We start from the raw sequence: 26153 nt of genomic DNA, 5'->3' as shown, positions 1-26153 counted from the left end.
CAACAGATATACAAGATATGATTCTTAGAGAAATACATTATGACTTTTAAAACGTTTTCTACTAGTGTAACTATAGTAATGTTAAACTGTTAAGCAATATTATAATCTAACCTATTGTGCATAAAATTTAACTACATGGATTGTTAAAAATATTATTTTTAATATTAACATTAACCTTTAAAAACCAAAACAGAAGCTTTAATATTTTATTTTTATTTTATATTTCTATATGGTTATATATGTTTGTTTCTATATAAGTTGAGATAAATTAAATTGGATATAAATATAAATACTTAGGTATCTATAAAACGTATTGATACAGTGCAACGCTGTTATATATTCTGTGATTAATAATATATTTTATATTTTATATATTAAAGTTAAGCACAATATTATTACTGAAGATAATTTAAGTAATTACTTTTTTATTTATTTTTGTCAAACTAATGGTTAGCATAAACAGTTATTATTTTAAGCCGATATATTATAAAAGCGCTTCAAAAATTTTGATAAAAAGTAATATTAGAAATATAAAATTGTGAAACGCGATTCAAACATTTTTAACTATGTAAGTTTTTCGTTTATGTAACATTTGAAGAGAATGTGATATATTAATTTTAAAGCATGCAAAACATATAAGATAGTTATATAACATATGGACAGAAGTCTAATAATTATTATTTTAACTCGATATATTATATGTAAAAGCGTTAATAATTTTCAAAATTGCATTTATATTGTGTTGCAATCTATATGTTAGCTATTTTATAAATATATAATTATATTTATATACATATTTTATATAATTATTAGCTTACTTTTCTTTTAAATTTTTTATGATCATATTTGTTTAACTAATTTACATTCTGAAAATGAATAATTTTTTTATCATAATTTTCCTGTTACAATTATTGCGCATGAAATTGAGAAGTATAATGTCTACAAATATATATATTTCTAAATATTAATATAAACTTTATTTTATGTATTAAATATTGATGTATTACACATGTATATTAATAGCATGGCTTTGATAAAATACAGTTTGTATTAAAATATTTGATTTAATAAATATTTAATGAATTAAATTATATAAAAAAACTTGTTTTTTATTTATAGCTTACAGAAATCTATAATTTATAATATAAATATTAATTAATATTATGCTACCTATAATACAGCGAATTTTCAATTTAAAAATTTATCGATAGAAATAATTTCTTTGTTCTTGGCAAATTTAGAATTTAAGATAAAACATTTCCATCTTTATTGATTATAATTTTAAGAAAAGTTAAAATATTGTATACAAGAATTCTTTTAATCTATTATAATTACATAAAAAAGAGACAATTATTTACTTGTGTGTGTGTGTGTGTGTGTGGGCGCGCGCGCGCGCGTGTGCGAAAGAGAGAGAGAGAGAGAGAGAGAGAGAGAGAGAGAGAGAGAGAGAGAGAGAGAGAGAGAGAGAGAGAGAAAGAGATGTAAGTTATACAATAATAAGATAATCAGTTTTATTTTTTAAAAATAAATGCTATATACATTTTATTTATTATTCTTAGCGATTCAAAAGAAATAAGTTGCACACCGATTCCTTGCGCTCGGCTCTCATTGTCAGTTAGCCCGTTCTTTCTTACTTTAGACCTAAGCGGGTGTCACTTTTCGGGCGTTAGGTAAGGGACGGCAAGGATGCTGGTATCCCATGCCGACTCGCTGCCCCCCCCCCCCCGCCCGAATGTATTTTCTAGGAGAGCACCAGCCTCGAAGGAATGATGCTCTCTCTCGCCGTCGTGTAGCCATCCCGGTTGCGGTGCAAGGGAACACTACCCTCCCGCCGCGCCCTCCCAAAAAGTTTGGGGTGCAGGGTCACGGCTCGAGAGTACTCGCTTGAGCCGCCACCCTCCGCTTCCGGAATGGCACTCCCTCGCTACTTTCTTTAGACCTGGATATAATCATTTTATATTTTTTGATATTTTCTAGTGTATTATCAGGCCCGACCTGGAAACAGTCAATACATATAGCCCGATGTATTCCAGGACCTTTTTCTAATGAACTGAATTAAATTAAGATTTAATATTATTAATAAAATTAATATAGATCGGGCTAATTGAGAGCCGAGCGCAAGAAATCGGTACGCAAATGTTTAAATATGAGAATGCGTGGTTTGAATTTTTCAATCCTTTAATATACGTTTCGGTCCCACATGATTGAACCCCCTTTAGCTTGTTAACATCTTTATTCTTTACGTCGACCTTTGACGGATCATGACAAATTTTATTTTCCCGCAGTCTGCCATATTTTGATTCTAACCATAAAGAATGTTGTATTGTTTGTCGGTCTCTCAATAACAATAGTGCATAACATCTACAACCTGACAAACAGTACGTCCTTTACTGTTGGAACTGGAATATGACGAACTACGGAAAAATAAAATTTGTGATGATCTGCCGAAGGACGACGTTAAAGATACTAAAACAAAGATCGGCAAATGCGTTAACGATTTCTGATTGGGTCCCGTTGCTTGGGGTATAACCGGAAGTGTGAGAGAGAAAGATAAATATAACTGATAAAGAAAGCCTAGCCGACCTAACCTGTTACCTGTCAAAAGATATGTGTGTAAGCCTTTTCTTAAATATATTGTGTTTTAATATTCATTGTTCACGATTATTAATTAAAAATATCAATAACTACAAATAAAAACTATATATGTATATTGTATTCTTGCATTTACAATCAAAATAAACCGCCATCGAAAACATCATATCCGATATCCGGTTTTACCTCGCGACGGCACATCTGCCGATCTGTGTTATAATATCTCTAGTCGACGTAGAGAATAAAGACGGTAACAAGCTGAAGAGGGTTCAATCATATGGGACCAAAATGTACAAAGAAAGTATTGAACAATTCAAACCACGCATTCTCATATTTAAACACTTGCGCACCGATTCCTTGCGTTCGGCTCTCAATTAGCCCGTTCTTTATTAATTTTTTAAATAATATTGAGCTCTAATTTAGTTTAATTTATTTAAAAAAAAGGTCCTGGAATACATCGGGCTATTATGTATTGACTGTTTCCAGGTCGGTCCTGGAAAATATCAAATAATATAAAATAATTATATCCAGGTCTAAAAAAAGAAAGTAGTTCTGGAATTGACCGGTTTATATTGTATTGACTGTTTCCAGGTCGGTCCTGGAATTACACGTATGACATAAAAATTTTTCAGGACGGACCTCAAAGTTACGAAAAGACCTGGAACTAATCAGTGGATATTTAAAATGGACCTGGAAAACGCCCTATGACATATATATATATATATATATATATATATATATATATATAATATATACATATAACGTGTATGTGATATGTGACATATGACGTAGGTTAAGTGTGCGGTTAGCTCGTTTTGATTTATTATAAGAAAATCCAGCCAGAGGGTCATAATCGATAGAAGAAGAAGATGAGATTTATAAGAATCAAGTACTTATTATATTTTATATTTCTTATAACAATATTAACAATTATATTCTTATGAAAAAATAATAGGATGGTTACGTAACAAGAAAATAGTTATTATTATATTATTATGAAAAAATATAGTATATCACATATAAGTAGTATTGCATATCACATGTATGTAGTATATTGCATATCACATGTATCGTTACCATTTTATTTTACTATTTCTTTCATAATAATAACTACTTTCATGCTACGCTACCATCCTACTATTTCTTTTATAAGTACATAATTATTGATGTAAAATAAGGAAGCGAATAAAAGCTAATAATAATAAATAATGTAAAGATAATAGTGCTATAAATGATATGAGCTATAATAAAGAATTTATATACATTTTTATAGCTCATAGCATTCATAACATTATTATCTTTACATTATTTATTATTATTAGCTTTTATTTGCTTCCTTATTTTACATCAATAATTATATACTTATGAAAGAAATAATAAGATGGTAGCGTAGCATGAAAGTAGTTATTATTATGAAAGAAATAGTAAAATGGTAACGATACATGTGATATGCAATATACTACATACATGTGATATGCAATACTACTTATATGTGAGATGTACTATATTTCTTTTATAATAATTACTTTCTTGTTACGCTGCCATCCTACTATTTCTTTCATAAGTATATAATTGTTAATATAAAATAAAGAAACAGTATATTTTGTATATATGTACGTACTCTAATAATTTAAATATGTTTTACATTACAGGTACAGAATGAGGACATTGTAAGTTTTTGAAATAGTACTAGAGTTGCTCAAAAATTAATGCCCTACATTATTTTTTCAGAATATTTATTCAACAATTTATACACAATATACATGGTAATCTCAATCAACTTCTATTTCTTTATGCCAGTACGATACATTATATGTATTTACTTGCCTTTACTGTACCAACTTTTGTCCTTTCCACATAACCATGTTTTCACATTTGAATCACGCCCTCTTCATCTTCCAAACCGTATTTCGCGAAGTGCATTTAATTAAGTAGTTCAAAAAGTTAAATATTGGAAGCTATCGCTAAACTGTGTTAAACATATAATTTAAAGATCTCTGCGAAACAAGATTGGGAAGATGATGAGGGGATGATTGAAGCTGTGATGACATGGTTACGTAGAAAAAACAAGAGTTGATACAGTAAAGGCATACATATACTTGTATCATGCTGGTATAAGGTTATAGAAGTTGATTGAGATTATATTAAAAAATAATATATATTTAAAAAGAAGAAATATCTATGTATGTTTAAAAACATTTTAAACCTGTTTAATAAATAGTTTCTGAAAAAAATGGCATTATTTGAGCAACCCTAGTAAATCTAAATCATATACAAAAATGAATGATATCCCTATAAAAACTTACCTTTAAAAAAAGGTAAAAAAAGGCGCCTAGTATGGGCACGCCAGTAGTGAAAAATTACCCATTGCAAACCCATGTGTAAAATCGTATGAAAAATTACTCATTGCAAACCCATGTAGAATTGTAGTATAAAAAATTACCTATTGCAAACTTATGTAGAATCATATGAAAAATTATCCATTGCAAACCCATGTAGAATCGTACTACAAAGTAATGATATAAAAAAAAATTACGCGCCAAGTAAAAGTAGAATCTTTTGTACCAGTGGAAATTTAAGTTGCAAACCTATAGAGTCGTATAATGAACCAGTGAAAAATTTAAGTTGCAAACCCATGTAAAATAGTATAAAAATTAAAAAATTATTAAAATTAATACAAATAAAAAAAAATAAAAAAATTTAATTAAAAAAACTAGGCACTGCTAAATTAAACAATATGCTAAAGTTAATTTTGGAAGCGATGCGTGCGATCCTGTAGGAGTTGAATCAGCTTCGTGATGAACGAAAGATTGAGCGGGAGCAGATGCAGGTGGAGTTGCAGCAAAGAGACCAGATGCTGCAACGCTTGCAGCAGAAGATTTTACAGATAAGTCGCACCAATAATATTGCGAATGATAGAGGCGAAAATATTCCGATGAATAATGAATCGTGCACGTCCGCAAATATTAATTTAGAGTATAAATTAAAACCGGGAACTTTTGATGGTACAGGATCATTAAGAGAATTTTTTTGTACAATTTAATCTTATTGCACGGGCTAATAATTGGACGGAAGAAATGAAAGTAGTCGCTCTAGCTTCTAATCTAAGGGGAAAAGCGCAGGCAGTATTAAATTGCGTAGAAGAAATAGAGAAATTGACATTTTTAGAATTAAAATCGAAATTAGAATTGCGTTTTGGTGAGGGTCATCTCGCGGGAATATATTATACGCAGTTCACTAATCGTCGGCAAAAATTTGGAGAAGAAATAACTACTTTGGGAGGTGATGTTGAGCGTTTGGCTCAATTAGCTTATCCTGAATGCGCGGAGGAAATTCGTGAAAAGATAGCGTGCGTTAATAAAAACAATTTATTAATGCAATTAACGATGGATTTATTAAAAGAACATTGCAGCTAGAGGGAATAACTTCCCTCAAAATGGCGATAGAAAGGGCTATGGCCATAAAAGTAATAAATGAAAATAGTTTTCAAGAAAAGAAAGATCAGAATAGTGGGAACAGTTCGAAATGGAATAATAAAAATTTCAGTGGAGAAAATTTAAAAGAAGCTGATAAGGGTGAGAAAATTCAAGGAAAAATAAATAAAGAATTTAAAAAATAAAATAGAGTGTTGGCAATGTGGGGCTTACGGACATTATCGTTCGGAATGTTCAAAAAATTTAGAAGGAAAAAAGAAAAACTAAAAGGTCGGATTTAACGGGGCGAGTTCGACTTGTTTTAAGAATGCTCCGAGAGTAAATGCTTAAAATTATAAAATTAGTCGAATTAAAAATAGTAATAATTATTTTAATTATACCCAATTTAATATTTGTTTTGAATCAATAATTTTTCTGGCGAGAAAAATTTTATTTCTCAGGTTTTCCATCAATACCAGCTAAGGAAATTTCAAAAAGAAAGGAATATTGAATATCGGAAATGGAGTAATATCAAGGAAGATCGAAAATTAAGAAGACTACCTCGCTCACGGTTTTGTGCCGTGGTTTTTCCGTGAGACTCTGGGCAAATGCCGAGGTAGAGACTTGGGGAGTCTTTCTGGACGAAGGGACCACGGAACATCCCCCCCCCCTTGTCTGAAGAAGGAAACAAGACGAACAAGAAGGCGTTCTTCAGGTGGACGTCATCGCAGAATCAGATATTCACTGCAACGACTCCGTTTTTTTTTCAAAAGTGTTGGGATCTTTTCCTGGAGTGTACATCTTGGAAACTGGCCACTTCCTGGAGGATGTCAATTGGAAGGTTCCCGGAGTAAGACACTTAGAAAAAAATAGATGTTGGAATTCAAGGCAGCAGCGCTGATGAAATTCCTGGAGCATCTTGGAGGAGTTAAAATTTCTCATGGAATTGTCGGGACGACAATTTACTAGAAGGGGAGCAGTGTAACGTCCGTCCTGCGTTATGTTTTACGACCCGTTACATTCGTCGTTCGTCATCAGTCATCTGTGAAAGGAAGATCGTCTCTGAGCACGTTGCTAGGAGGACTGTTGTTGTTGTGGAAGTGAAGTCGACTGACTGTTGGTCTGCGCGGACGTTTTCCGATTTACGGATTAATGCATTTAATATTTCTGTGTTTCATTGAGTTAATTTACGTTCTGTTTTTAATAAAATTCCTTTGCTTCTTACGCGAGCGTATTAATTTCGCGGTGTGAGTGAGTAAGAGGGAGTGCGTGCGAGATACGTAACGTGTGCGCTTCGAGTAATCTCGAAGACGTCCGAAGGACGTTACAATATATTAACATCCGTAAAGGATAATATTAATTGTGTGAAAATAACTATTAATATTGATGGATTACCACTGTCGAAATCATCATCACAACAATTCTGGCCTATATTAGGTTCAGTTCTTCCATATGACAATGTATTTGTAATTGGACTTTATCATGGATATGAAAAACCGACCAATGCTAATGATTTTTTGAAGCAATTTGTTGACGAGGCTAAAGATATGTGCGAAAACGGTATTAACATCAATGGTCGTAATATAAATTAGTAGTATGTGGGCCACTATAGTGAGTCAAAACAAACCCCCACCACTCGGCCACTGGCGCCAGAGGGGTGTGGCTAGACAGGGCTTTTCGATCCGTGAGATTGGTCGATCCGCTAATAGGGGTCATTAGGCCCAGGGCTCTGATAGGCCTAACTATAGTGGCCCAGCACTCTGATTGGTTGGTTTTGTGTTTGGAGTGGGAGAGTAGGCAGGGTTTTTGAAAAAAGCCGACAAAATGGCGATAAAATATCGTGGTATAGCGTAGTAGGCGTGGGGATTATGGCACTCCACCCCGTCTATGATAGGCTCTAACTATAGTGGCCCAGCACTCTGATTGGTTGATTTTTTTTTTGGAAGAGTAGGGGGTGAGCAGACAGCGTTTCTGAAAAAAGCCGAGAAAATGTCGATAAAAAAAACGCGGTATAGCAAAGCCGTCATAGAGCGGTTGGTCCCCGGTGATCGTGTATAGCGCTGAAAAAAGATAAATAAAAAACGCACTAATTTCGGCTGACCGTCGTTACTCAGCGTCGCATTGACGGGTAGCGTTGGCATCGTCGCTAATAAAGAAAACAAAAAGATATACAAAAAGTACATGCGGCTAGCCCACGCTTTCAATTTATGCTAATTATCGTCACCTCGGGTAACAAAAAGAAGTCTAATAGAAAACACGTGCATTCGAGTTCGCATTCTAGTGACGCTACGTAAAGGTTTTATTGCTGAAAAAAATAAAAAAAGTACAAGCGGCTAGTGCCCGCTTACAATTTCGGCTAATCGCTTCAGCGTCGCGTTGTCGGATATTATCGATACCTCGGGTAACAAAAGGAGGCCTAATAGAAAACACGCGCATTCGAGTTCGCATTCTAGTAAACGATACGTAGGAACAGATAGGAAGGGTAGCATTCGCTGACAATGGGCGGGTAATAAAACAAAATATGTTCGGGTATCGGAGACTGAGACGCAATATTTAGACAAATGTTGCCGAGACCGTAAATTACGCTAAAGTTTTTAAAAAGATCGAGTTTCTATTTCGCTATGAGGTAAAGGGTAGAAGATGTGGGAAAAATATAAAAGAATTCAAGTAAAAAAGTTTCACACACATTTATTATAAATTTTTCATATATATTGATATTACAAATACATAAAGTTAAAAGCGATACATAAAGTATGTTATTAAAATTACTGAATTAAATATGATATCGGTTAGCAACTACGTTAACACGTTTCTTATTTCAACGAAGAAAGATTTTGCGAAATAAATGTACGATTAATCGTTCGTTGTGTTCACAATTTTCGGTAAATAGAGTAAGAAATTGATTAAGATCGTAACCGACAGACATGTAATATAGAAATACACAGCTATATTGTCCGCAAGTTTGTGAGAAAAATCCTTGTAGTTGTCGGGTATTCCATCGATGGATGATGGAGTTTCGTCGAAGACGAAGGAGACATCCGGGCTCCAGAGGCGGTATTTCGTAGCTGTCGAAGTAGGTGCCTGTTCCGTGTTCATCGAGGAAAAAGGCGACCCAATGTTCTCCAGGTCGTTTATGATCGTCTGTATTAGCAACGATAGCCGTCGACCTCGTCCACACCCTCGGAACTCTGTCGGCGGGATAGACACCCACATGCTTGGCATCGATATGGCGCAATGCTCGTAGAATTTCGCAAGAGTTCATTTTTTCGACACAAAGACGAACGCGTCGATCCTGGTATTATTTGAATAACTTCGGTTTTTATTTCTCCCGCAAATCTTTCTTCTTTTTCGTCTTCTTTTTAATTGTCTGCTCGACGCTTGACAAATTTTTTGTCTCTATTATATTATCCGTTTGAGTTTGAATATTACGAATTAGAACGGGATTGACATTTATGTTGCTAGCAGCGTAATCCTTGTCGCAGTCAGTTTTCACGCTTTCGTAGCCATCATCATCGTCGTCGTCGTCGTCGTCACTCAATTGATAATTTTCGGGAGAACTACAAGTAGTGGGCTGACTAACGCTGAGAGTATCGCTGCTGCCGGTATTATTTTGATCGAGTAGCCAGCGTTTCAATTTGTAAGCGTTATGTAAGGCGCAATGAAATATCTGTCGAAATCCATGATGAGCGCAATATTGTCCACACTCTTCCTCCAACAATAGATTTTTGAATGCTGGAGAGATACCTTCCAAATTATATATCTCTCTGGACAATAGATTTCGCAAGTAATGTGCTTTTTCACTGCCTCTAACGTAAATGTGACGCGTGTGCCTTATAATTTCACGTAAATGCCGCGTAAAATATTTTGGATTAGCCTCGCCATCGAACCATTCGATCCCATGATAATTTCGTGCGAGCCAGCAGTTTTGTCGTCTTACTTTTTCGGGTAATTCAGCGAACGGATAGGGCGGTATCATAATCCAATGGTCGATGATCGGTGCGTCAATCGCGACAACCGCGACTTCCTTAGGCAGAAACTTCTCGCTCACATTGCGGAAGCCTTGAATGTCAATGACTATATCCATATTGCGAAGAAAAACTTATACGCTTTCGTTGGCGAGGTTTAAGTTTTTCACGAACCGTCGACGAACGCGTTTCAAAGGAAACTAATATTTCTTTTTGTTACATTATAAGTTTTTCTTCTCGTGAAACGCGTCGGCGAGTGGAAGTGGAAGAGAGCGGGGATAAGAAAAATACAAAAAATTTTTAATCGTACGTTGCGACGAGAGACATGTAAATGCCGCGATAAAAAATTTAACCGGAAAAATCGACGATGACTTGACGAGACGAGTCTATTACATTATCAAATTCGCCGTAAACAATACAGTTAATTGTCTCGGTGAGCGCTTTTTCGAATCGTACTTCTAATCGTAAACTGCCGTGTCTCACAAGATTCCAATGCCCGGCGCAATTAGCGGACAAATCGGGTGTGAGATCAAAAGCGAAAAGCGTGTATCCCTTGGAATAATCGTCTCTACTTATGGAATTTCCCTCGTTTAAGAAATGGATGCCCGTTCCCGAGAAGAGCGTTTGATAAGCATCGACGTAAAGCGGTTCTTCCGGCGAGAAAACCGGTTGTAATGACCTACTAGGAATTTGCGTGCCGTCGACATACAGAGAGAAGAAATTTATGCCGTATTTTTTAAAATTAAACGGATTTAATTTTCTATCTCCGTTAAATGCTTTATTATTAACAAATCCGACTATTATTCGTTTCGGTAGTTGTCCGGGTATTACGTTATCTAATGATTCGCCCACAACACCGCTGTGAATCGTGAATGTTTTAACCTCGACTCTCGTAAGCGGATAGTTAGCTGTAACTTTACTCAGCATTCGAGCATGCGCGAGTAACACTCCGGCGCTTATTTTCGCCCTTCTCACTAGCAAGCTGGCATCGAGAATATGTATTTTTGACGCGCTGTTGCTTTCCATGAGGCAAAATGAATCTTTCGAGCGGACGAGTCTCAGTCGTACTTCCACTCCGTTAATTAAGAATTTGTTTTGATTGAAAATGTCGCAATGGAGATGTCCTATAAGATCTATCGCTCGCCCGTTGCGAATGTAATGGGCGCGTCTCGCGAGAGCGGTATTGCCTTCGATTCCAGCGTTTCGTCCATGCGACCCGGTGTATCCGCGTCCCATAGACATGACGTTAGATGGGAAGTTTTTGCGGGTGAAGAATAATTTAACAATGCCTCGATGTACGCACGGTATGCGTAAGCGTTGTTTGGAGGCGACACGAGCTTTTGATTGAAATACACGTCGACCTGATTGAAGATGGAATGAAGAAAATGATTTACGGGACCTACGGCGGTATCTGCTGTTGTGCCGCTTGTTCCTGGAGCTCGAACAACTGATTCGTCGCTCGATTTCGCGCGTACGCGAAGACTCAGCATGCGTGAGATCTCTTCTCCGTGACCGGGGACGACGAATTCTATCGGTGAATCGTCCGAGAGAGAAGTCACGGGCTTGTAATGAATCCATTGTGAACTCTCGATACTAGTTTGTGTGGGCGGCAGGGAAAAGAGATCGAGTTCAGTCTTTAAACACTCGCTCGAATGTGTGTGAAGAAAAGCCATACTTATTCTCCGACAATTGTTTCGTCGTCGCTGTCCTCGTCGCGGTTAAATGCGTGTAAAATTAAAATAGATTAAGAAAATATATCGGATACGGTACGTTTCTTGCTGATTTTACGTCGTTTCGTGGACGTCTTAAGTCTTTTTACCGTTGTACGGGCTTTCTTCCTCTTATTCTTCGATGATTTTGTATTCGTCTTCTTTTTCGTCTTGCTTTTCGATAAACTTTTCTTACTCAAGCGACGGCGTTTAATGCGCGTGTCAAGCCCAACAAAGGGAAAATGAGCTACGTGCATTTTCGCATCCGATTTATATCCCGAACCTTTCATGAGGCTAGTTATTTTTTCTTTAGCTTGTCTTTTAAGATTGTTACGCGATTCTTTAAAGCGATGTTTAGCCGCTACCTTAAACGGAGTATTGTTTTCTACATCATCGATTATATTAACGCCCGCGCGTAAAGCTTCTTTACCCACAGCCCGCGCAGCAGTACCTAAAAAAGGCAGCACGCGTCTGAATAATCCTCCGAGAAAACTCCCGACACCGTGCCCTCGTTGATAGGGCGATCCGACGAAAACTCGTGGAATTCCACCACCGCGAGCTCCTCCGTTCTGTAATTCGTCGTAATACGTCGAGTAATAATCCATCAACAGAGAACGAACGAACAAATTTTTTTTTCTTTTCTTTTCTTTTTCTCGTTTTCTCTGTCATAGATACCGAGTATTCTTACGATATCTATTCGATACGTCTAAAGTGCAATGTCACCGTCAGTGTCCCGAATTCGAATGGTATACTTTGACCCAGCTGATCTCTTATATCTATTTCGATCGTACGGAAACACGTTTGACGCAGCGTGATGTATTGAGCGGGCGAGAAATGTCTTATCTGAGTTGACGCGAACGCGTAATCATTTCGCGAGTCAAGCGCGACTATTCGAAGAAGGGGAGATTGTACATCGCCGGTAATGTAAGGTTCGCAAATGTCGCAATAGACAAAGAGTTTGTCGGGAATGCCTCGCAACAAACTACCCGGCCCGTCGGCTATTATCATACGAAAGTGCGTGAGTTCGTAAAATAGCAGAGAATGCATCTCTTCATCATAGACCCACGAAGGTAAAACGTCGGGTATAACGGAACTACTTTCGATTTTAACTAGCTTTTCGTTGTTATTGTACATATCGATACCGATTTCATTATAAAACTACGCGGGTAACGGAGATGATACAGTGGGTTCGCTATCGAGCTGAACAAGATCTCTGCGCTTGATGTGTATATCAAAGCCGAGTATGCGGCGGAGTTTGTCGGAAAAATTTACATAATGCGTCATACTACATTTATTTTCTTCGCAGACAAGTTTCATGAAAACTTTACCACCCATGAAGACGTTGAAATGCTAAACGATATACGAATCGACAGATTTAGCGGCGTAATTCCCACTCTCGATAATATCGCGCATACTTACGTAAATACCCGCAGGTACCTGAGATTTCATAGCCTTAACTGTCTTATCGCGCTCGTTAATATCGATGAATCTGATTAAACTTTCATTATTTCGTATATGTAAAAAACTACACGGAAACTGAATCTCCGTGAGCGCTACTTCCCAACGTCCGTGTAATTCTATACGCTGGGGTAATTCAGTGGTGAAACATGTGGTTGTATTTTCCGGAAAGTAACGCATGCTACTGTTGCTCGGGAGAATCATGTAAAATTCTTCTTCCCTCATTTTAACTCAAAGATCTTAAACTCGAAGCGGGTATCCAAGAGTCGAATTTGAAGGGATATCCTTGCCAACTAACTAGTAATTGTTTATTGTTGCCACGTCCCCTGCTTTTTATTACCCGCTCGACGATAAATTCTTCCCCTTGCAAATCTTTATTGACCGGAGTTAATTCTTGTTCGTAAAAAATTCCGTCTATATCCTCACCCGCTAAATCGCTTAATTCATATACGCGTGGTTTTCTCCATTCGAGAACGCGGCAAATTCGAAATATTTCTTCGCTTCACTTTGCCTCGTATCCTTTCTCAAAGACTACTTTTGCCCTACTGACACTGCGTGCATTTTCCCGCGTAACGGCTGCGGGCTGTATTTTAATAGAGGTATGACGAGTATGATTGTAAGCGTGAACGATATCCTGTAAAACATCGATGTAGCGTCGCGTATTTTTATGTGTAAAATAACGCCACATCCGTTCCTTGAGCGTCCTATTAAATCGCTCCACTACAGCTGCTTTAACATCGGGATTACGGGCTACGCGAAAACGAATGTCTTTTTCTTTTAAGAATTTCTGTACAGGCTGCGCTATAAATTCTTTAACTTTATCCGTCTGCAGATAAACAGGTTGGCGATCTTTGTTTTTCAAAAGTACACGCTGAAAGGCTTTTGTCACGCAGGTAGCTGTTTTGTCGCGTAAAGGTTCTACCTAAACGAATTTACTAAGGACATCTATAATTATCAACAAATAAGAATATCCGTCATTATAGCCCTTAAGATTACGAAGATCGATCAAATCTGCTTCCCATAAATCGTCGATATTTGTCACGTTGTAATGTAAACGAGGAAATTTTCGTCGTACTGGTCGATGTAGCGTATACGCATCTTGCGATTTAAGCCATTCGACGACATCGTTGCGCGTTAAATTTGGTTTAGCAGCTCGAGATAAATTCTCCGTCGCGGAATAGCCTGCGTAATGCGAAGGAACGTAATACAATTTTTCGAGTTCCATTATTCGAGTTTACTCCAGCGAAATAAACCCTTCTTTTTCTTAGGCGAAGAATTCGGCACTAATGTTTTATTATCGTCGCTGTCGTCAGTGGCGGATAAAAACACCGTGTCTCCTTCGGTCTCGTTTAACTCCCGACCGTATGACTTTGAACGCGACAGTAAAGTTTTCGGAATGGAGCTTCCACGCGGTAACGTTTTCTCAATACGCAGGGATCTACGTGCGGACGTAGTCAATAAATCGCGATTCCCTATAAGATTGGTGGGTGTACCTATGTCGCGCAGTAATTGCGCAAACTGAAATCTCCCGATTGCTTTTATCGTTTTTCTCTCGCGTATCGCGTCGTTTATAAGATCGCTAATATTCAATATCGCTACAACGACGCCGTCTATAGTCACGAGTCCGCGTTTATCCCAACTAATTTTCGATGACGGGGTATCTAACAAATATTTCAATAAGGCGTTTGCTTTGGAACGATAAGTTTGGGGCACGCTGTTGAGTATTTCTTTGATTTTTTCCGCTGATTGTGCACGTTTCTTCCCGAAACTACTTTCGCTAACCGTATTATCACTGCTGATTGAAGTATTTCCATAAGATTGTATTTCCATAAGTTCGTCATCCAAGGGCATCTCGGTATCTTTATCCTGATCGTCTTCGCCCCCGTCATTGTCAACATTACTAGCGTCGTCGGCATTATTGCGCGTATCGTTGCGCGAATCATTGCGTAAGTGTCTTTTCGTTTCTCGAACAAAGTGAAGATAACGCTGAAGTACTTCTTTATACAATTTCCATCTTTCGCCTTCATCGAGGGGAGTCGCGAGGTTGAGAATACGCCACATTTCCGCGTCGAGTCGCGATAAGGAGGTTCCAGGAGTTCGTACGGTGTTATTATTATTAGCATTTTCCTCATTCGATATCATTGTATTTTCTTTCTTCGGCGAGTTATCCAGCATTGTTGTAGTCTTCGCTATTTCCGGTTGTTGTTGATAATGTTGTGTTTGTCGCATTCTTTCAAGATTTTCCGTAGAAATCAGTACCATTTTTTTTGCTCTGTCCATTATTCCATATGGCGAACGAGAACGCTTCAAATCTTTTTATTACTTCTTTTCTAGTCACGGAAAAACAAAATATTTGCAGAGTTGTATTTTTTTTACTCGCCGATAATCCGGGATAATACAACGCTGAGCAAAGGAGCAATAAGGTAAAGCAAAAAACCTCCGCGCTGAACCAACAGATTTCTCTTGGTTTTCCAATTGCCGCGTTTTGCAGCGACGCGTCGAAGGATAGATTTATGCTTGACTAAACGTGTTTTTTCGTGATTATTGAGCGGCACGTTACCTTTAAGTGTATTATAAATACACTCTTGAATACACTTTATGAGATTATTGTCGGCGGTACGTAAGAACGACGCTCTTTGATTTTTCTTCAGATAATATAGAGTTTTCAAAAGGCAGCCGTTTCTCTCACCGATGGAACGTGGCGATTTTTATCGCGTCGTCGGATGAATTTTTTGACGTCGTCGATGTCTCTTTTTGCTGTCTTTTTCCGCGTGTTACCATTACGCTAAAGTTGCGCAACTGACAAGTCTCGCATGTAAATGCTGACCTTTTAAGGGCCATCTACAATGGAGTGTTTTAGTCGTAACAACGCTAAATCTACGATCATTCCGTCTACAATACAGACGACGTAGCAGTAATATACAAGGCGGCCAATGAGAAAACATCAGAGAAGACATAGCAGTAAAGAAGCACAGATAGACACAATGTGACACGATTATTGGCTATCAAATGGGGAATTTTTGAAGTCTCCAAAATTTTTCTATTTGATAGCATGTGACATTATTTATGTGTTTTTTTGCTGAAAAGTTTCCACAGTTTTTCCAAAGTTTGTTTTCGTCATAATTATGGATTTGAGAAAAATTATATGTGGATATTTTTTTTTATTTTGTTTAGCTTGGTATAATTTATTGCTATGGCAAGTTATGAGAAGGAAGAAAATGACACATCGACGCTGGTGGATTCGACCTGTAAATAGGTTACGAAATGCTCAAGGATTTTACCATAATATTGTTCAAGAATTGCTTCAGTATGATCACGAAGAGTTCTTTGGATTATTTAGAATGTGGCCTGAGCAGTTTAAATTGCTGGTAAATTTGCTTAGTCCTCATCTACAGAAAAATAGTATCCGAACTCCTTTGCCTACAGAGCTGCGCGTAGCTGTCACTTTGTTGTAAGTAAAATTGCACTTTTATTTTATATCACCTTTTTTTAAAAAAATCTCATAATTATTTACAGGTACTTATCCCAGGGTGATAGTGCTAAATTAAAACATGCAGAATTTAGGATAGGCAAGTCAACTGTTCATAAAATAGTGCATGAAACTTGTCGGGCGATTTGGACAGTGCTACAACCAATTGTTTTAAAGTCTCCTAGTAAAGAGGATTGGAAAATCATTAGTGATGACTTTATGACAAAGTGGCAATTTCCAAATTGTTTAGGAGCAATAGACGGACGTCATATGAGAGTTCAAGCCTTTCCCAATTCTGGATCAGCATTCTACAATTATAAACAATTTTTAGCATGATATTACTTGCCACCTGTGATGCAGCATACAAATTTACATGGATTGATATTGGACAATATGGTGAGTATAATTTATTCAATTTCAATTTTTTTAATGCACAGTTTATAATACATGTTATCTGTAATTGCTACTCTGCGATCCATTTTCAGGTTCTATAAGTGATGGTGGAGTATGGGCAAACACTGAATTTGCAAGTGACTTAACTGCAGGCAATGTACCTTTGCCAGATCCCACACCACTTCCAGGAACAAATATTTCTTTTCCGTTTTATTTTATTGGCGATGAGGCTTTTCCACTATCAGTATATATGATGAGGCCTTATCCTCGCAAAGAGCTGACTGATGACAGCAGAATCTTCAATTATCGCTTGTCACGTGCACGGCGTACGATAGAGAATGCTTTTGGTATTCTAACTGCACGATGGCGTATCTTACAAAAATCTCTGTGCATGTCAATAACAAACTGTGAATATGTGTTCAAAGCTCTTACTTGCCTACATAACTTTATTATGATTGGAGAAGAACATAAAACTATGAACAACCGTCAGTATTGTACAACAGATCTTATTGATACTGAGGAGAACGATGGAAATATTAGAGAAGGATATTGGAGGCGACACTTTTACCCACATTTTACTGAAATTGGTCGAATGGGTGCTAATCGTGCAGGTTCTATAGCAAAAGACATGAGAAATTATCTTAGAGAATATTTTGTTTCTCCAATTGGTGAAAATCAGACTCCATGGCAATATGAATATGCATTCAGGGGAGCGACTATTACCCATTCTCTTTAGATATTGCAATTATTTTTTTATAATATAATTTTAGGCTATGATATATTTAAGTTTATATAAGTCTATATTTTATATGTTTAAATATATAATACATTGTACATATATTTTATAAGGCTTTTTATATTTATGTTTTATTTATATGATAACGGAGAAAAGAACAAAATAATAAACTAAAATAGAAACTAATGAAATATATATTTATTGTTACCTTAAATGTTGTTCTTTACAATCAGTCTTCTTATCAATCTTATGTTAAAATAAACATTAAAATTTTTTTAAGTTTACTATACTATAATAAACAAAGTTAATTATATAACTATTATAACAGAAATTATATTTCTATATATAAATTATATATATATATTAATAAAAAATAAAAATGTATTAATACTGTGCAAAGTTAAAAATATGACAAGGTAAATCAAAGTTAAAAAATTTTAAATATAATAATTTATAGCAATTAATATTTTTATAATTAATTATAAAAACATTAATAGTTATATATTAGTAAAATAAAAGTTACATATTAGTAAGAATTAAATAAAAATTAAAATATATTTTTATATATTAAAAATAATATGCTCATATTTTCATTGAACATTTGCTATTGTTGTAGATACTTTGATTTTATAACATTGAGCATCTCAAACATACATTCGAGACGCTTTTCTTCAGGTATAGACTTAAGAGCATATCCAATGGCAATCAAGACTGGATCATCCATAGAAGAAGCAGTAGATACATTGGTCTGAGAGATACATCGATCTGAGTTTGTGACTATTGCCGAGGGTTTGTTCATGAAAGACTCTTCTAATTTTGTAGCAAAATTAGTCAGTACTGTTGACTGTTTGGCTATCGCTTGCATAAATAAATCATCCTCTTTCTTCTTACGTTTAGCGAAATGATCAGGCTCAGGAACACTTCTTTTTATTGGTATCTTCTGCATCGCTTTCAACCCCTCCTCGGATGACAGTGCAATAACTGATGCAAAACTTTCCTTTACATTCTGACTATTGGGTGAAGATGTTGACGCACGTATGATAGTTTCTTTTCTCTTGCTATCCTCAATCGAGGATACAGATGCAGCATCATCTGGAGTTAAAAAGAAATTAATGAAAATTATCCATTTTTTTACTGTATCCTATGTATTACATTCGCATACATCACAATGGATTATTGACTGATTATTTATAGATTATATATTACTTATAAGATTACTTACTGCTACATGTTGACTCCAAATCACTGGACACTGCTTGTGAAGACGATGTTTGTGGAGATGTTGCTTGTGGATACAATGCTTGTGGAGACAGTGCTTGTGGAGATGTTGCTTGTGGATACAATGCTTGTAGAGACGGTGTTTGTGGAAATACTGCTTGTGGAGACGGTGTTTGTGGAGATACTGCTTGTGGATACAATGTTTGTGGAGACGATGCTTGTGGAGACGATGCTTGTGGAAATAGTGCTTGTGGAGACGATACATATGAAGATGGTGTTGATCTTGGTGTTAATGGAGCGGCTGATAATATTGGTGAAGGCAGTATAAATACTGGAGAAGAAGTTTCTCCAACAGTTGTGGTTTTTTTCTTATCTGACGTGTAATTACTGGCAGTTCTAACAGACAAAAATATAAATTATTATCTAATGTCATGAAAGCAAGCTAATTTGATTTGTGAATGAAGATTATACCTGCGAGGCATGATATGGTCAGCCAAGAATAAACACAGTGAATAAAGAGGCCATTTTGGCACATACAGGGGTTTTGTCCCTTGCCCAGATTTCCCTTTTAAAGCTGCTATAACCTTTCGTCTTTCCCTACCAAATCGCTGGCGAATGTTGTACCACATCTTGGCAACATCTTTCCCTGGTGATCAAATCAAGCGATGAAATTATGTCACTCATGTTTTGATGTAATTTCTGGGTATCAATCATGTATTTTTTTTTCTTATTGTTAGTATAAAAAATGAAAAATTTTATTAACAAATATTGAATTCGACAATGCAACTTCTCACTTTTTACGAGTTCACGCTAGAGGAAAAGATACATGATTGATACTCAGAAATCACATCAAAATATGAATGATATAACCTCATCGTCACATGCGATCATACGAAGTGATTTATGTATATGCAACTCACCTGATATTTGCTTCGACAAACTACATCCAATGCTCTTCCAAGCCAAGTCTTTGCAAAAATTTTTACCAGCATATTCCTTCCAGTTTTTCGCGTACAGAGCGGGATTTGCTTTGACAAAAGCAATCAGTTCTTCCTTTATGGGAATATCATATTCATCCTCTTCGTCGTTCACATCAACAAACATTTCTTCGTCAGACATTATTTTCGAATATTTTATTCAATTAAACAAAATAATAAATTTATCTAAATATTAAAACTGACACTCAGGTTGTGTTAAAAAATTCACCGTTACTTAATAAATTGTGTTCTAAACGAACACGGCCACTGATTGGCTCAATGCCTGCTGTAGGTCGTAATACGAAATGGAAATATTTTCTACGACTACTGTTACGGCCTACGACACTCCATTGTAGATGGCCCTTTATACGTCTTCCGTTACTGCTCGACTAATCGATCTACGAGGAATGTAGACGTAATGCAACGTATCGCTGGGAAAAATGCACGTGCGAAATCGATATTCGTCTGGAGTCGATTGTTTCAGATCGAGCAATAAATACCCGTGAGGTCGCGAGGTAGCGTCGTAGTATGCTTCTTCCAGAAATTTCGGATCGTCGGGATATACTTGACGCGCGAGATGACGAATTTGAGCACGATCACACGGATTTTTGAAAACTACTATATAATTAGCGTTGAGAGATATATCGCGTTGTCCGCGACCTTGGTGGAAGAGATTTTGCGAGATGAGTATAACGTTAAGATTCTTATGATGGCTTCCTTTGGTAAATAGATCTACGATAGCGTCGCACGATGACAATTCCCTCATAAGATCGTCAATTATCACTAATTTTGGAGATAGCGGATCGTTTGAATAATCTTCCGGACGCGGTAACCCCTCGCGAAATTCGATTATATTTTTCTTTATTTTTAGCAAAGTATCACCGTATCCGTTATTATGTACATCGTTTGTTTCTTCTTCTTTATTTTTACTCGTGTCGCACTGCAGGCGCTGATACGCATCTTGCCATTCGGCGTAATAAAATAAAATTCTCTCGAATCGAACATCGGACATGCCGGATAAATGACGAAGAAAAGTTTTCACGAAAATTGTTTTTCCGCATCCCGTAGGTCCGCAGACGATCGACGTCCACGGATGTTTCCATCGTACGTCCATTTCGCGAAATGATTAATTTAGGTTCTATTCACGAGTTCATAAATGAAAAAGTTAACGCATGCGATTTAGTAACTATTGTGTATGTGCGTGTATGTGTGTGTGTGTGTGCGCGTGTGTGTGTGCGAGTGTGTGTGCGTGTTAAAAACGTACGCGCGTGTCGCATATATTTTTAAAATATTGAAGAGGTGGTTTTGTCCGTGTCATAAGCTTATCCTCGCGTTCGGGGGCCACATCCGCGGCGGCCGCAAGCTCGCGCTAACGTTTTCTTACACGCGTACGAGCGAAGAGCACCGCGGCCCATTTAGCCGATACGTTGCTGCAGGAGCGACGCGAGTAAGCGTTTCCGTGGAGATGCGCTCGCGCCAGCGTTTTTCTCCGAGCACCGCTACTTATGAGCTTATGTACGCGGTGCTCTCCATGCCGCTCACTCGTGACGGAAATGATAAGCTCGTTTAACGTTCGAGGATCAAACTATAATTTACGTCGCAATGTTCTACGCTCGCAGTAGGCACAAGGAGGCAATATTATAGGGAGGATAAAAGAAAATGTTCTGATTGAAGATAGAAACAATTTCATTTATTATTAATAATAATTTTTGTTTTTTATATAATTAAGATTCGCGTTTTAGCAAAATAATACGAACAATTTCATTAAATCGAAGCGAAAGTAATTCTACAAATACAATGTCAAAGTAAACATCTAAAAATGTTAAGTTATTTATTTGCGTTTGTACATTACGTGCAATTTCCTGATAATTGCCTTTGACAGTAAGTTTTATAATTTCGCGATCAATGTAAGACAAGGGAAGTTTTAATTCTATTTCGTTAATTAAATATCTTGCAGTTACATTAACAGTATCGACTATAGAAACTAACTGCGTCAAATGCGCATCCACGCATTTTCTAATATTTTCCAAGCCGAGGAAAGTAGTTTTCTGCATCACTATCGCAACGGCGTAAGTTTTTCGTTTCTTCAACGGCGGCTGCGATTCTTCTTCCACCTTATCATTCGCAACATGATCCTTGTTTTCCTTGTATGTCACCAGTACAGCCCTCGCTCCGTAAGCAATAGTGAAGTTGATCGAAATATTCTCGATAATAATGGGATCAGGTTTAATCTTTTGAGTCTCATTCAAGTATAGATTCATATGCTCCATATTGGCTTGAAACTTCTGCCACGTGTCGACGTCGAAGCAAATTCCATCAGCATAATTGCCTGATAATTTAACAATCGGTACGAAGCCACCGCCGTCGTTCCTCGATTGCAAACCAATGTGTATCTTCTTAGTATGCGAAGAATTAAGTCCATACGTTGTAGATAACAATAAATAACGTTGCTCGTTTCTTCCGACGTTATCGATGTCGATGTTGTCGTTGTTATCCGTCTTGCGAATATTGCGATCGCGTTCAGATTTCGCAAAATTAGTTATTTCCTTACGTGTGGCCATTGTTTTCACTTGTAAAACGACACGAATAGTCACGACACGCAGCAAAATGGCGAAATCATGTGGAATTCTTTCTTCGTAGCACAAACTTATGTTTTCGTACGCTCGAATTCGAATGAATACGGAAGAGCGATTTGTCGACGTGCTTATATTGCCAATCTCCCTCTCTCGCAAAAATTTAAAAAATCAAAGTGGGGAAGACAATTTATATGTGAAAAATCAGGATTTTTCATGTTCAATCCTGTGTAAATAAAAAACTTCTAGAAACATTTAGAAATTTCTAGAGATGAGATTTGAGATCGTGTAACACGAGAGAAGAGGACAACAAAATTTGTGTACGTAAGTGAATAAACGGAAAATTAATTTTTTATGTAAAATCGAATTATGTTTAAACAAAAAGAAAACGCGTGAGAGATTATATTTGATTTGAAAATATTTTTTGCTCTAAAATATAGTAATAAGGATTTGCGAGTTCGAAAACGCCGGATTAGGTCGAAGAATAGCGTGTAATAATCCTCTGTAATAAACCCTGTAATAAAAAGTAAAATAAATGTTTGCGGACAAGAAAAAGCAAGATCGGCGATTTAGACCTCGTAACATTATATGATGGGATAAAAAAAGCAAGCTTATACTCTATACAACTATTCTTTGCATCTGAAGAAATAAAAGAAAATGATTTTATGATTTTCCACGACCCGGCTAGGAAAATAGTTGTAAAACTCAAACACCATCTAGAATATTCGTCGGAAAGAAAATCGACGTTTGCCAATTAAATAACTAAAAATCTTTTCAGCCACGCCTAGTTGTTAAGAAAAGCACCATTCGATAGGTAAGTAAAGTAGACTAAGAAATGTGCGTATGCTCTATGTCCGCCTCCTTTTCGAAAAACAAAATAAGCGCTAGCGGGAGAATTGAAAATTTTTCCGAACCTCCCACTCTTTTAAAATATAAACGAAGAAAATGTTGAATTTTTCGACGCCTTCATTCTTTTGGTGGGCGTGGATATAAAGTATAAATTCTCCGAAGCGTAATAGAAAATGCACATTTTGAGTTTGACATCGTCCTAGCTACTCAGTCTCGTGGACGTACACGTTTCGACGTATCGCGTTAGTGTTGTGAGTGCAAACGTTAAGTGCAAATAAAAAATGGCAGCTCAGAAAAAGTTAATTTCTGAATGCATAACTTTGGCCGCGAATTTGTCGCCGACGATAAATGCCGCGTCGTATTTATCACGGCTGACGGAAGAGCCGTGTAATAATTATAATATTTTTAGAAAATTCGCGGGCTTGATCTCCAATTCGTTACTTGGAGTATTATATAGATTGGGGCATTTCGGTGGCGATAGAGAATTATTAAACGCCGCCGCTGAAATAATATTAATGCGTGAGGCTTTTCAACACGAAGAAGAGGATGTGGGTGGATATGCAGCCTATCTACTGGCGGATTATCAAAGAAAACAATTAACAGGTAATTATTTTATTCCTTTCGATGAGAAAAAATATGAAACAATAATTATATTATAAGCCTAAATTTTAATTGTTATTAATTATTCGTAGCGAGGAACACTCCTGTAAAATTAGCCACAGTACACCCCACCCGAAGATGCAGAGCGGAAGAAGAGCCCGAGGCAGGACCTTCGCGTAAGTTTACAAACGTTAAACATATATAATAATTATTCGTAAAATAACAGTTACTGATAAAAATTATATATTTTCAGGAAGAGCACGAATACACCCGCCGGAAAACTTGCCGATTGCTGTTATCGATATATCTGGTAAGTTAACATTTTTTAAAAAATAATAAAATATTTTTTTTTAAATATAAAAAATTAGTAATCTTAATATATAAATATATTATTTTAGATGACGAAGATGATATTATTAATAATAATAATGTCGACGACGACGACGACGACGCCGCTTCTATAACTGCTGTAAGCTCAGCGGATAGCGAGGTGTTCACACAAGGTAAGACGATATTTAGAAAATATAAGTTTACATAGCTCTGCAAAAATTTAAATACAAAGCAATATAAAACTTTTAAATTATATATTATATATTGTATTGTATTGTATTGTATGTCTTTATTCGGCGTCCCCTAAGGGTTTGCCTAGGAGCTTTAGGGTAGCTCCAACCCATTATAATCTCCCTTCTTCCTTCTTTCTATACACTTTCCTTCATTACAATATCCATCCATATTTTAACTATCTCACACTCGTTCCTCCCTTCTTCGTTCTCTTCCTTCTCCCTTGTCTCCTATTCCTCCTTTTCAACTTCCCATCTCTTTTTGTCTTTTCACCCTCGGCCTGTCTTGTCTCCTCTCCTGCGTCCCTTCCTTTCCCTCCTTCCATTGCATCCCTCATCTAAACAGAAACTTCTTCGGACAAACACACACATAAATACATCATTCCCCTGTATCCTGGCCTTAGGCGACTTTACAATCATTCTACTCCACCCTTCCCTTCCCCCCTTTCTCACACTCGTTCCTCCCTTCTTCGTTCTCTTCCTTCTCCCTTGTCTCCTATTCCTCCTTTTCAACTTCCCATCTCTTTTTGTCCTTTTACCCTCGGCCTGTCTTGTCTCCTCTCCTGCGTCCCTTCCTTTCCCTCCTTCCATTGCATCTCTCATCTAAACAGAAACTTCTTCGGACAAACACACACATAAATACATCATTCCCCTGTATCCTGGCCTTAGGCGACTTTACAATCATTCTACTCCACCCTTCCCTTCCCCCTTTCCCGTCTTCCTTCCCTTTTCCCCCTTCATTTTCTCATGCCCTCTTACCCTTAAAACCTCCCCCCTTTCACCTCTTCTCCCTTTTAACCTTGTGCTTCATCCGATTCCGCTCTTACGCCCCTACCTTCTTTTTGTCCTCTCCGTGTCCCGTCTCCTTCCTTTCCTTCTCACATTTTCCTCTTTCCTCCCTTTTGTACCAGCCTCCCCTTCTATTATCCCATACCACGCATCTCCCTTTTGCCCTCCCCTTTCTTGCCTTTTCCACTATCCTCCACCTTTCCCTCCTCTCCTCCTTCGTTAAATCTTCATCTATCCCTACTCCCCATTTTCTTCTAATTTCCCACCCTTTCCCTATCAACTCTTTTTTATCCTCCTCTTCCCCCATCTCCGCTATCAACACCCAAGAACCTGCTTCCCCTTCTCTTTCCTTCACCCCCTTTATCTCAAACTCCCTCCCTAACACTCTATCCACTATTCCCCTCTCTTTTTGTCCTTTCACTCTCGGCCTGTCTTGTCTCCTCTCCTGCGTCCCTTCCTTTCCCTCCTTCCATTGCATATCTCATCTAAACAGAAACTTCTTCGGACAAACACACACATAAATACATCATTCCCCTGTATCCTGGCCTTAGGCGACCTTACAATCATTCTACTCCACCCTTCCCTACCCCCCTTTCCCGTCTTCCTTCCCTTTTCCCCCTTCATTTTCCCATGCCCTCTTACCCTTAAAATCTCCCCCCTTTCACCTCTTCTCCCTTTTAATCTTCTGCTTCCTCCGATTCCGCTCTTACGCCTCTACCTCCGTTTTGTCCTCTCTCTCTCCCCTCTTCTTCCACTCTCCTCTTCCCTCCGCTGCACTGCTTCATCTCGGTCATCTTCCGTCCGCTCTCTTCCAATTCTTCCTCTGTCTTTTTCTTCTCTCCCCCCTTTCCG

General features: G+C 37.2%; 1 pseudogene; it reads left to right on the top strand.

Annotated features, from left to right (window-relative positions):
• Positions 1 to 26153, top strand: part of LOC145941434 (uncharacterized) — a 56178-nt pseudogene that overhangs the window by 20952 nt on the left and 9073 nt on the right.

This window comes from Prenolepis imparis, unplaced genomic scaffold (assembly GCF_030444845.1).
Source record: "Prenolepis imparis isolate NDT839.2.m4 unplaced genomic scaffold, iyPreImpa1.0 SCAF_10, whole genome shotgun sequence".
NCBI classification, from domain to species: domain Eukaryota; kingdom Metazoa; phylum Arthropoda; class Insecta; order Hymenoptera; family Formicidae; genus Prenolepis; species Prenolepis imparis.
This window is presented reverse-complemented; position numbering and strand designations above follow the sequence as displayed.